General features: G+C 43.2%; 1 protein-coding gene across 5 annotated transcripts in view; it reads right to left on the bottom strand.

Annotated features, from left to right (window-relative positions):
* Positions 1-11,538: 11,538 nt before the first annotated feature.
* The window catches only part of LOC122715137 (homeobox protein homothorax), a 495,480-nt gene continuing 493,464 nt past the window's right edge, over positions 11,539-13,554 (bottom strand). For 4 of the 5 annotated variants that reach the window (XM_043937070.1, XM_043937065.1, XM_043937068.1 and 1 more), the window contains one exon: positions 11,539-13,340. The gene's annotated coding sequence lies outside the window, so the exon portion shown is untranslated. Of the gene's footprint in view, positions 13,344-13,554 lie in introns of all 5 variants that reach the window. The other variant, XM_043937066.1, reaches the window with a different exon arrangement.

Here is a 13,554-nt window from a genome sequence, read left to right as displayed (position 1 = left end):
AACGTCTGTCTGTTGGCTGCCAGCGAGCCAGTCAATCATTACGGGCTGCGCAAGCGCCTGCGACCCATCTTCGCTCTCCTCCAACCATCCTTTTCGCCCTTCAACCCCCTCACCACTCGCCCGTCTCCCTCTTTCCAACCCAAGCTCCTCGACCAAGCACGTCTCGCTTCTCCTTCGACTCTCTCTCTCTCTCCTTCTCCTCTCGTTCCGTTCGACCCGTCCCTCTCTGTCGCTTTCTCTCGTTCATCCCCTTCGTTTCCCTCAGTAGCGAGTTCACCCCGTTGCCTCCGCGCCACAAGCACGCTACAATGCTGCCCGCCACCGCCGCCGCCCATCCTGCATATTTAAGCGAGCTGTCTTGCCATCCAGCCACCCGTACACCGACCGACGACCGTTCTCCACCATAGCCGACCGCGGCTTCCGTATGTATACGTGTACACGCCTTTCGCGTAGAGAAGAATCGCTTTGGTAAACGGGGGATTTTATTCCCTATGCTTAACTATTATGGATTATTCTTCGATCGAAGAAATATATATATATATATATATATATATGCTACGTACACTTGGAAAATTAAATTACTTCTTAAAACAGAAGAAGAAAAAGAAAGGGTACAACAACAAATCTGTCTATGTCTATCTCATCCGATAAGAAAAGAAAAAAAAAAAGAAGAAAAATCACGAAATTATAGAACTAATTTATTAATCGAAAAACCGAAAATGGATTGGCAATTGATCGCCTTTCCAATTTCATCGACGAGAGAGAAAACTAAAGCTTCCTCCACACACGGCACCTCCACCGACGACGCGCAAAAGCTCCGCGTCCTGAGGCGCCCCCATCGGCGAGGGTGGCGAAACGAGGAACCGTGGCGGCTTTCCCCGTGGGCATGCGCCGTGTGGCACACGGGCGTCCGCGGGGGTGGGTGTCGGAGGAAGGGCGAAAGGGTGGTAGCCGGGCCGTGGAGCGGCGGTGGTGGTGGAAGCCCGGGGGTTGCGTTGTGCCGGCGGGGTGGTAGTCGCGCAAAACCGGAGGGTCGCCCACGGCTCCGCTCGGCTCGTTCACTCGCTCGTGCTCGCTCGCTCGCTTACGCCGCTGCCGGCTGGCCGGGGGTGTTTCCATGGATACGGCGCTCGCGCCTTGACATTGACAAATGGCTGACCGAGGGTGAGCCGAACACAGCGCCGCTTTTACATATGCAGGGACACCCATTTGTCCGCGCGGGGGTGGGATGAGGTGGGAAGCGGACGGTGGAGAAAGAAGGGGGCGGAGGGAGGGGAAAGGCTGGCGACGACGACCGCCGGCCACGACCACTGATTCGCGATATTTTGATACCTTCCTCGGTGAAACGATTCCCTTTTTCTGCGATCATCGCCCATTGCATCGATTAATCTTAATGATACGATCTGAAATGGAACTGTTTGTGCGTATGAAAGAGAGAGAGGGAGACGAGGATAAGAGTTGAAGAGGCAATGACAACACGTGATCGTCTGTTGTACCACTAGTGGCCTAGTTTGGATTTCGTATATATATATATATATATATATTTTGGACAAGAAACGACGAGATTGTGAAACGATACCCTGTTTAATCCTTTTGTAATCGACGCAGTATCCGTCGAAAACTTTGATGTGACGTGGAGATGGAAGGGGAAGGAAAACAATTAAAGAGAGATATTTCGTAACAAGATCTTTTGTTATTGGAAAATTCTATATGAGAGAGCGAGAGAGAGAGATAATGAATTAGGTAGATGAATTTAATCTTGAAATGGCTGGCTGACTAGTCAAGCTCGTGCGCATCGAATTTGTTTACCTCGTTATTTCTCGAGAAATGTGAGCGAGGGTATCCCTGTCCAACGGTTACTGTACTCGTCGGTGGAGACTTTTCACAAAGGAACTTTCGCAGACTTTGATGAAATTATATCTTCTATTTCATTGAATAGTCTGATTTATTCGAGGCGCATTGTGAAGATGATGAAATTTTAATGCAATGTCCGCTCGACCCCGGGGATCGTCGAAAGAGAAGAATGGAAAAAATTGATGTTTATTGAAGAACGATAAAGCCGTCCATTGTTTCGCGCTTTCGGCTCTTCGGGAAGGCGAACGCCGAAAAATAACGGCGTGGAAGCGAGAATATGCTCACCGATGAATATGCTGACCGAGCGGGAACGTCGGTTTAAGAGATAAACGCGTAGCTGACTCTCGTTAATCCACGTTCCGAAATGAAACTTCTCGAGTTCGCGATCTCGATTATCGGTAATTTTTTTATCAAGAAATATAATAGAAAATTATATTTTCTAAGAATATATATCTTTGTTACAAACTTACGTCTTCCATGTCCAAATGTTTTATCAACCTTCGAAACAATATTTCTTTTCTACTGTCACCTGACAGAATAACACATCTTTGTTTCTTCAATTACAACGAACTTCAAAAATTTACATAGAATGTATTTTAAATCGCAAGACTATGTATATACGATATCATATATGATATAGTATGAAAATGCTATTTTTTTTTTTTTTTTCAGGAACAAGAGAACTTCTTGACTTCCACAGGCAACTGGGCAGAGGAAAACAACATCCTAATCGCGTCCCAGGAGAGAAAACGATACCAGCCCCTTAGCATCGCTCCCTAATAATGACCCTCGAGCTCGTACGGCATAAACGGCCGCCTATCGCGCATTACTACCCCGAAGTGGCCACTCCCTTCTGGCAGGCCAGCCTCGAGTCTAATATCTCATTACTGCGCCACCAGTCAGCCGTGCCGTGCTGCCATTACGAGATTGTTTGCTCGCGGGGCCTCTCGTCTAATGTATTGCCGACTTCCTAACGCCGTTCAACCGTTTCCAAAGAGAGCGGCCTGTTTCGTACGGCAAACTTTCCAACGCGTTCGAGTATCCCCGATAATCAACCCCCTCCCCCTTCACCTTGGCCTCGATCAACAATTTTCCTCTTCTCGAAAATTTCCTCCCTCCAATATATATTCACGAGATTCGATTAAAATTACATTATTTTTCTTACGTACTCCCAATTTTCGAAGTTTCCCACGTCTCTCGTATCACACTCGGACTATTCTTTTACCACGCCACTATTGGCCGTTCTCTCGAAACCACCCACGCGTTACTTCGATCCGCCTCGATGGTCTCGACCAACCCCCGCGGTAGGATGGGAAAAGAAAAGAAGAAAAAGAAGGAAAAAAGGAGAAACAATCGACGCAGCGAAACGAACTGTCGCGACGAAGGAGGGAGGGATGGGAAGAAAGGGGATCCTGGCGAGGGGATATCACGATTTGTCTCGTTATAAGGTGGGAAACGTCGACGACAGAGCGTCGAGTCGGCGTTTTCACGTCGCTGACGCCCGCCAAAAAGCATCGACGGCAGCGAAAATAATTGGTGCCTTCCCCTTGATTCCCGACACTCGCGTAACAAGGTCCATTTCCATGGAATAACCATCAGCGGTAATTGGCACCCACGGTGGATACGCGGCCCCCTATCATATTTCAGAACCGGCTATATATATATATATATATAAGAGGGGTGTGGGTGGAGGTGTGGAGGGGGGTTGAGGAGGAGGAGCAGGAACCACGGTCCAGGGGATGCGAACGTGGATCGCGAACGCGTGTTTTATACCATCGACGGCACCCTTTCGTTTTTCCAGTCTGATCGAGGGACGACCTTTGCCGGATAACAAAGCGGACCCATCGACAGCTCGCTAACGACTATTCGTCTACCTTGTCGTAGCAGAAGTCGAATCGTTTCGAATGCGAATTCCAGGCATGGTGGGATCTCGCTTTAATTGGTTTCATTCGAGACAGACGAAAGTCAGTCGGATGAAAGTTTGATTTTTTCCATGCAAGAAACGTGAAACACGAAGGGGCTTTTGTTTCATCCTGATGAATGATCGATCGATTATTGTCCAGATACAAGGATTCGAAGTTTCGAGATAGAAGATTATGAACGGGTTTGAGACTCGGTGACCTATATTTTTCCAGAAAAAGCGTGTCGAAAGCGTTTTTCCAAGGAACTCTCGCTTCACCGAATGAGTGAGTTTGGAATAGATTGAAACGAGATGAAACGAAGCGCGAGGGAAATAATTTGAATAGCAGCAGGGAAGGAGATTAGTAAACGATTACTAAAAATTACTTTCTCTTCACACGACGATATCCCGGAAAGTCGTATCGAGACGAGTAAAAAAGTATTTTAAAGGGTAAGCTTCCAATTTGATAATTTTCTTAATTTTTAATAGGATTTTTAGTAGGATTTTGATCGAGTTTTAAGATAAATTACGCGAAAGTATTTATCTGATGTACTCTAATGAGATTTAAAAAACCTTTTGATTAAAATAATTTAGATTTTTATTTGATAGATTGATTCGAATTTGATTATATTATATTTGATCAACGAAGCGGATTTTGTATAGATTTCGTAATTTTCGAGCATTTGTAACCGACTATTCTATGCTACCGTATATACAAAAATATGCAAACATTATGAAAAAATAAATGCATTCGCGTGAAAATCGCAGTCTAATAATAAAACTTACCTGCCTCGAGAGAAAGGAAGGTGAATTCTCAAAGGCTGTCGAAGTTAAAATACCCAGTGTAAAGTTGATTTTGCTTCTGTACAAATAAGAATTAATGAGAAACTCGGTTATTTCTGAGAATAATGTGGAAGAATTCCATCGTGAAGCAATTGGATGTGAAGGTTTCATCGAATCCGGTGCAATTTGTTTCGAACAATAGCGGTTTCAATTCGGTCGAAATTACGAAATGGAATTAAACGAAAATTCCCATTTCGAATGTAATCGGTCTCGAGGCATCTCGAAGTGGATCGGTTTTCGAAAGCGCAGAATTAACCGAGTTTCCGTAAATTTCTCGTAGGTGGGACGTGAGGAGGTGGAGTGCATGGGTTTGTCATCTCGTGATAAAACGCGACGCGCGCGTGATGCTCCAGCAAGATCGAAGGACGATTTCTCTTTCGAAGCGAAAAAAGAAGGAAAGAAGGAAAGAAAGAAAGAAAGAAAGAAAGAAAAAACTTCTTTTACATCGAGCATCACTCGAGCGTCCACGTATTTCCACGCGAATTGATTGAAAAAAATAAGAAATGATACACAAGAGGGCGTACACAAGATGTAGCATTTAATGCTCACGTTTCAAAAAAACACTATACAATGGACACTCTCTAACATAGACCACCTTTGACATCGTCCTTCCTTTCATCGTCATCACGTTGCGATCCGTGAGTGTTTTGAACACAATCGATCCGGGCCAATTTTCACGCGATTGATCGACTCTGTTCCCTCTTATATACGCCCGAGACGCCTGCGATACGCCTCTCACGCAAAGCCGGGGACGCGTGTACGCGCGTGTCCAGACACATTTTCTCTGTTAACGGATGGACGCGTGTGTGCACGTAATCCCACGTTACGTTAATACTAATATTTTACATCGACAGGTATCAGTTTCCGTTCACTGTGTTTTTCTTCCGTTTCTTTTTCCCCCTTTTTTTTCGTTCGTTTTCTCTCTCTCTCTCTCTCTCTCTCTCTCTCTCTCTCTCTCTTTTTTCTTCCCTTTTTTTGCTCGCTCTGTCCCGTCGCTTCCATCCGCGTCGTCTCTCTCTCTGCAGAGGCGAGAATATTACGTGGATCGACGCGGGGGATCAAAACGAACATCCTCGCCCCCCCAACCGATCTTCTCGAGGGGTCGAAGGAGGAACGAACCCCCGTGCAACTCGTATAATTTCCGCGTCGTCGCGTTATCACAATCATTGTGGAACAACGATCGAAGAAACGGTTGTTTTGTTCGACCGATTTTCACAAACACAGAACACAAACAGTTCGATTCGATTTCATATACTTATTTTTTTCTTTTTTTCCGTTTCTCTTTTTTATTCCTGTAATTTATTCATTTATTTACCGTTCCTCCTTGTTTTTCTTCCCTTTCTCCCCCCCCTTTTTTTTCTCTTTATATCTCTTCCTTTTTAATCTCACATTTTTTTTTTTTTTTTTTTTTTTTTTTACTTAAAGGGTGTCAATAGGTCGTCAATACGCAAACAGTTGAAAAAAATCTGATTCCATACCGATATAATAAATTTTTAGCTTACTATACACATCATCGTCACCATCAGCATAATCATAATCATCATCGTATATCATCATCATCATCATCATCATCATCAGCAGTAGCAGCAACAGCATCGTATCGTGGTTATCAGCTATCGTCATCTGCGTTATCGTAATCGTTTTCACCACTTGATGATCATAATGACGATGGTCCGCGATCTTCAAGCGGCCAACAAACACGTTTCCATATATATATTATCGCCTCTCGTCATTACGATCATCGCCGCCAACGCCGTGGCGACGTGGTTGCTAACATTCTTCCCGTAATTACACGATAATTATACATTACTTTCCCATTTTTCTGCCTTCTCTCTCTCTCTTTCTCTCTCTCTTTCTTGTTCCACTCGCTCTTCACTCGTTTTTCATTCGATCGCATCTTCGATTCATCAACGCCGCGTCGTTGCACTATTACTCTCACTATCTCACTCCCTCCCTCTCTCCCTCTCCCTCTCTCTCTCTCTCTTACACACACACACACACACATGCATACTTTTTCACTCTCTCATTGCCCCATAGCCGCTCTCTCGTCGTCGCTCATAAAATCTTTGTTTTTTTAAGTTTCTTTACCCTCTAATATGATTATTACTTAGATACCTTACTGTTACTTCGTATACATTTTTAAGGCGATGATTCATTCAATCGGGTGAACTCATTTAGAAAAACGAACAGCCAATAAACGTACGCCGCCATCTTCACATCACTCTCTTTCCGCGAAACCGCTGCCGGAAACCGCTGTATATTCCCTCTTTCCATCTTTTTTTTTTCCCTTTCTTTCTTTCTCTCTTTTTTTCTTTTTTTTGTTCCTTTCCTTTCCACGCGCCTATACATCTCGCGCCCTTTTGTATAGGCTCTTCTCGTTAATCGTTCGTGCGATCCTGCTTTTATTTTTCTTTTTTTTTTTTATTCCTTTTTCTTTTCTTTCCTTTTCTTTTTCCATGTTCCCTCTTTCTCTCTTCCCCCCTCCCCTCCCCCGTTCCTCTTCCCGTTTCCCTCTTTTCTTCGCCGCGTAACGCGTCACCGGGCATTTCCACGAAAATATTGATCGCGTTCTCCGACTCTCGGGGATGGAGCGTGTGTCAGCGAGCGGGGTAAAAAAGACGGAGCCGTGCGCTCGTACAAGTTTCGTCCACCGTGGACGAAAGCTCGAGCTCAATCGTGTGGCCACGGAGAAATGAACCGGACACGCGATCGACGCAACGACGATAATATCCCTTTCCGATGCAACCGATCTTCGTTTGCCGTTGGAAAAATAATAATACGATCGATTCATCACGGTTTGCACAATATATATATATGAGGATAAAGAAGAAAGCGCAGAAAGAAGTGACGGTCCAAAATAATTTCTTTAATTTCTGTTCTTTACCCGCCGAGGTAAGCTTAGGTCAGAGATTAGAATTTTTAGAAATTGATTTTTTCTCTCTTTCTTTCTTTCTTTCTTTTTTTTCTTTTTTTCTTTTTTTTTTTTTTTTNTTTTTTTTTTTTTTTTTTTTTGTTTCCCCTCTCCTCCGTTCGTTGAAATTTCTCTCGTATGCGCGAACGACGACGAAACTCGAATTCTCGGGATCGAGAATGATCGATCGAGAGGCGGCCTTGTCAACAAAATTAAACAATATATCGTTCAACAAATAGAATTCGTAAAAATGCGCCGCCTAATTTTAAGATCGTTCCCGAACTCGCGCTTCGAAATCTCGCCGCGATCTTGCTCTTGTTTTCATATGATTGTCTCTTATACGATAATCGATAATTAACAAGATTGTTCACCGTGCGTAGCGTGTAAGGATCGTCCCTTATTGCCTAAACGTGGTACAGGTTTTTATTCTCTCTCAGTCGGTCAATTTGAAAGAAGATACACGATATCGATGATGATCTGTCTGGTAACAATCTGTTGCGATCTCTTGCTACGAATAGATATTCGCGTGTGTCGTAAAAATGGTGTCGTCATCTTGATATCGTGGTTGGATACATGGTCAGATCGCTATATTTTTTAGGGTACGTTCTTACTTTCAAAATTCACCAACGAGTGAATATATATATATATATCCTGTTTTATATATATATATATACATGCACATTTCTGATAAAAAACCAGTTTTCTGGGAACGAGATTCAATTGGTTCATTCGGTAAAACTGTAAAAATTCTGGGTCCCCGTGTAAAAACGCCTGACTAAAAAGCATCGGTAAAACTCGGTCGCGTTTAAAACGTTAAAAAACGCGTCGTAGCCCCCGGGACGATTTCGAACGCGCGCGCGAAATTCTACTATTTTTCTTCTTTTTTTTCTTTTTTTTTTTTTTTTTTTCTTTTTTTCTTTTTTCTCTCGTATACCGTGTATCCAGGTAACCAGGTCGTTTGAGAAATTTCAATCTAGGAGGGGGTGTTGAAAATATTTTTTTCGTACGTTCATTTTTCTATTTTTTCTTTTTCTTTACCCTTATTTTCTTTTTCTTCTTTTTGGCTTTTCGAGCGAGATTCGGAACTCGAGTTTTTTCGGAATTTCGATATTTTCAAGGACGGAGGATCGCACGATCGATCGCAACGCTCTCGTGAAGAGGAGCAACGCACGCGTGCTCGCTCACCGATCAGGAAATCGGTCGCGATTGGGATCTCGACGAGTGTCGGGAATTTTCTCCAAATTTAACTAGGACCTTAATAACTGACTTCTCTCGCACCTGAGTCTTTCGGTATACGTGGGTTATCGTTTTTTTTTTTTTTCTTTCTTTGTTTCAGTATACTAATACGCCGCTACACCGTGGCGCCGAGGAAAAGATCGAGTCGTCGTTTCGCGTCGTCGTTTGTCTCCCGGAAGCGGAAAAAAACGATTTCTCGATCGATACTCGAACGATCTTGTCTCGAGAGCGAATGAACAGAAAATAATGCCATCGATTCTTTTTTTCTCTTTTTCTCTTCTCTCTCTCTCTCTCTTTCTCTTCCTCTTAACGCCACGGTTCACGGCAAGAGCAGTGTGTTTACATTAAAATTTTTATACAAGATTTTTGCGTGTATGCGGGCGTATTGAAAATATCGATAAAATTTGTCTCGTTTTGTTCTACGTTTCATTCGTTTCCCTTTTATTTATTTTTTTTTCTTCGAAGCCTCTCTCATTCTTTTTTTTTTTTTTTTGTTCTTTAATCCCCCCTTTTTTTTTTTTGAATGTTCTATTCGAACGTTGGATAATGATCGGGCCAAGCGATTTTGAATTTTCGCGCGGTTTTCTTCGTATTCGTTCGCTCCGCTTTCCCGTTTCTCTTATCTCGTTCCAGAATTTCTGTTAATTGAAAAACGTTTTTCTTTAACCCTTTGGAAAATTGAAGCGAGGCTTTTGAATTGTTGGAAAAGGGAAGAAGACAAAAGGTTAAAAGGAAACGAAAAGTAGAGGGAAAAGTGAGAGATCGAAGTGGCCCATTGCATCTTCGCGATCTTTTATTAGACGATAAGATTCAAGGATAGTTTTCAAGACTCGTTCCACGCCGAATATACACAACGATTACATTCACGAGCTGCATCGTTTCCGAGGACCCCTGCGGAACTTGGATCGATTCTCGAGCACCGATCGACAGTTTCGCCGGGGTGGCGTCCTCCGCAAGAAATTCCATCTCGTTTCCAACCTTGTTCTCTCGGGAGAAAACGAGAAAATTTCAACGAAGATACAGTTGATCTTGCATCGTTGGCAATACTCGAGAACTCGTTGGTTTCCGATCTTCTCTCCCCTTGCTCGAGGCACGTCGATGCGGCGTCGTTCGATTACGATCCTCGAGAATTTCATCCACCCCCAGCCCCCCTCCTCCTCCTCTCTTCCCCATTTTGATGCAGAAATCGAGCCAACGAGCTTCTCTTCTTTTTCGATGGTGAAATCGAAGGGATTCAACGGGCCAATTCGTCTCGAATCGAAGCGAATAGAAGAAGAAGGAAATAAAAAAAAAAGAAACTGAACGAAATTAACGCTTAAAGAAGATGAACATTTAACGTCTGAAATTTTATTCACTGCCCCTCTTAAAAATTAAAATATCTAAAATAAATATCGTTTCTTCATTTTTCGGAAAAATTCCACGCTACTTTTATCCTTTGTAAAGAAATTAGAAAGCCCGTGTAAGTTTTCCAAACGATTTAGAAATAATCTATTTCTTCCTAATAAATAAGATATTTTAATTAATCAAACCGGGCGAAGAACCGATAAAAGAAGACCGAAGGAAAGAAGAATTATCGCTATTAAATTTCTCTTTATATATATATATATATACATACATCTATAAAGTAACAAGATACGAGAAAATATATTTCGCTATGCTTTGATTAATTTAAGAAAGGAAGGACAAGAGGGATGGCAGGAAAGCAAGAAAGAACGAAAGAAACCAACCACTTCGTTCCAATTACGATTTTTCTTCGTTGTCGCTCGCCTTTCCCGATTCATCCTCCATCGTTCGCCGAGGATCTATCTGGTCCACAGAATTCTTCGTTTATTACCTTCGCCCTTTCACCTTCCTCCACGGAAGGAACGAAACGATGGGAAAAGAGAGAGAGTCTTTTGCATGGAGTCTTGCCAATTTTCGATGTTTCTTTCCATCCTTTTCGCGCTTGCCATGGCCCCGATTAACTATTTCACACGCACGAGATGCGTGTAAACTTAGATCTCTCGTGTTTCCACTCTCCGCTTTGCCTGTTTCCAATTCTTTTCTTTTTTTTTTTTTCTTTTTCTTCTTTTTCCTTGAGATGCGCGAGAAGGCGGTGGCGGGCTCAGGTAATAACGCTCGTTTCATGCGCGCCTCTGTTTCTTTCTTTTGTATGACTTGTGTGTATGCATGTGTGTGTATGTGCTTGTGGTCAGATGTTATGTGTGTGTGTGTGTGTGTGTGTGTATCATTTTTCATGAGTGTGGAGTCGGATCGGGTGGGGGACGAGGGATCTGACCGTGTGTCATCGAGCCGTGTCACGATGAACAACAACCGTCCGATCCACTCGTAGGTATCTATATTTTTTTTTCTATTTGTATATTTATATATACATACATACCTTCTTTCATATATATATGTATATATATATATATAAACATATATATATATATATATATATATAATCCCTCACCACTATCGTTCGCATATACTTATACTCTCGCGTTCATCACACACATACACACACATACACACGCACACACGCACTCGCCATTTCCCCGTGTTTGTTGTCAAGCGTAATTTATCCCGTTCTTGCATTTTCTCCCCCCGCTCTTCGTCTCCCTTCCTTTTTTTTTTCTTTCTTCCAATCTTCTCATTCCAGTAGCGCACACACCAGAGTAGAACACGGCACAACACACACGAGAATAATTATCGTCCCAAATTTCGTTTCCAATTAAAACGCTCGCTTGTGTGTGTGTATATATATATATATATACATATTACAACCGGGGGGCAGGGGGGCAGGGGGGGCACATGTTACTTCAGTTATGTATATATTTATAATATATAATTATTTCCTCCTTTAATTAGTAAATTCATTTATAATTAATAACTGTACAAATTTCAATGTCACCTATATATATATGCAAGTGAATGTGGTCGACGCTCGAGTCCGGCACACGCGTCGATTTCATTCTTCACGTTCTAAAAAAAAAAAAAAAGTTTCTTTCTCTTCCTTTCCTCCCTCGCCGTTTCCTTCTTCCGTTCCCATTCCTTTCTATCCTCCCTTTCGTTTCTTCCTCCTTACGTTCGTTCCTTTCTCGAATTTTCTCTTTAACGTTCGTTTACGGGTCGAAATTCTCGCGTCTCTATTCTCACTCCCTTCGTTTCCGTGCATATCGCAGCATTAGCGCCCACGCTTCCGCAATTGCGCACGCGTGCGCAATTTTTCGATAATACAGCGTTTTAAAACCGATCTCCCTTCCTATAATTCTCTTCTATATCATCTTTTTACGATCCTCTCTTTTATCCGTCAATTTTTTAAAACGTGCACCCATCGCGCATCTAAAATTCTTTTTATTCTCTATATATATATTTTTTTATTTATTTATTTACCCGTATATATCTATACACATGGATGCGTATCTGCGCGCGCGCGTGTGTGTGTATATATATATACATATACCGCATTCGATCGTTCGTCGAATTCCAACGTTCGTTCCATCGAACGTTCATCCCTCTCGTGTCGTGCACTTTTTCTCTAGAAAATCTCCATTATTTCTCGTCGATTCTCGTAAGCACGTGAACACCTATCTATTATCGTATAACGGATCCGTGCGAGCACCGGGTTCGCTTTTTTATTTTTTACTTTTTTCCACCCTCTCACTCACTCTCTCTCTCTCTCTCTCTCTTCTCGCAATTCTTCCCTCTACCACTTTCGTTTTACATTTTTTTTTTAACCTTATCTTTATTTGTATCGTTATTATTATTATTATTATTAATATTAATTTTTTTACGTTTTTACCACCCCTTTAATGTACACATGCCCGCTAGAAATTGCCTATATCACTCTGTTCGAGGTTACCTCGTCGTTAATTCTCCTCCTCCTCCTCCTCCTCCTCCTCCTCCTCCTCCTCCTCCTCTTCCTCCTAATAATAATCGTTTTAATTAATAATAGCTCGATCGCGACCGTGTATTAAAATTTAACATTTAAATTCTTCGATCACTACAATATTACACCGCGACATTTGTACACAGAACAATCACATGAATTTTCCCTTCCTCGCGGCTCCTCCGTTCCTCCCCTCTTGTACCAAGCCGCGCCCTCTTCCAACTTCCCTCTTCCTTCTTCTTCCCTCCTCCATCTTGCTTCCGGTTCCACGCGTACCAACACAAGCCTGCCTCTCGGTCGGTCCACACCCCGAGTCGCTCCTCCAAGTTTTTCCTCTTCATCGAAGGAAGAAGGCTCGCAGGTCCATCGAACCTCGAAACCACGATTTCTCCCTCCCTTTTTCTTCTCCCTTCTTCTTTCACCTCCTCCAGAATCGGACCGACGGCCGTGCTTTTCCGCCTCGATTGTCCGCATCGTGCGCTCCTGGCTCTCGAGCACCATCCTCCATCGACGAGACCGCGACGCGGCTCGAGAAATATCCTCCTCCTCTTCCTCGCCTCTTTCGCGTCGATCACGAGCCGGAGGCGACGCGAATCGCTTCCTCGTTGCCCCCGTTGCACCTTGCCGCTCTAACGCCAACCGGAGCACGCTGCGCTTCCGTCACGCTGCTACGTTTCCCGTTCCGCAAGAACCGTCATTCCATCGTCTACCTTCATTTGCGACTACTGCTGGAACGTGACAGATCGCCTCGTATTAATAATGGGCCACCACCGTTTCCCGCTCTGCTTTCGAGGACGATGGAAAGAAATTACGACTCCCTTCGACTCGGTGTAATTTTCTTGCCACCGATCGTTCGCCACCCGGAAGTCTCGAAGACTGACCACGGTAATTTCCACGGTATTATGTCGGCTTTTGCTCCCTTTTTCTTTCTTTCCTTTT

This window comes from Apis laboriosa, unplaced genomic scaffold (assembly GCF_014066325.1).
Source record: "Apis laboriosa isolate Shangri-la unplaced genomic scaffold, ASM1406632v1 scaffold34_cov151, whole genome shotgun sequence".
NCBI lineage: Eukaryota > Metazoa > Arthropoda > Insecta > Hymenoptera > Apidae > Apis > Apis laboriosa.
The sequence above is the reverse complement of the archived record's forward strand: the minus strand, read 5'-3'. Positions and strand labels throughout refer to the sequence as shown.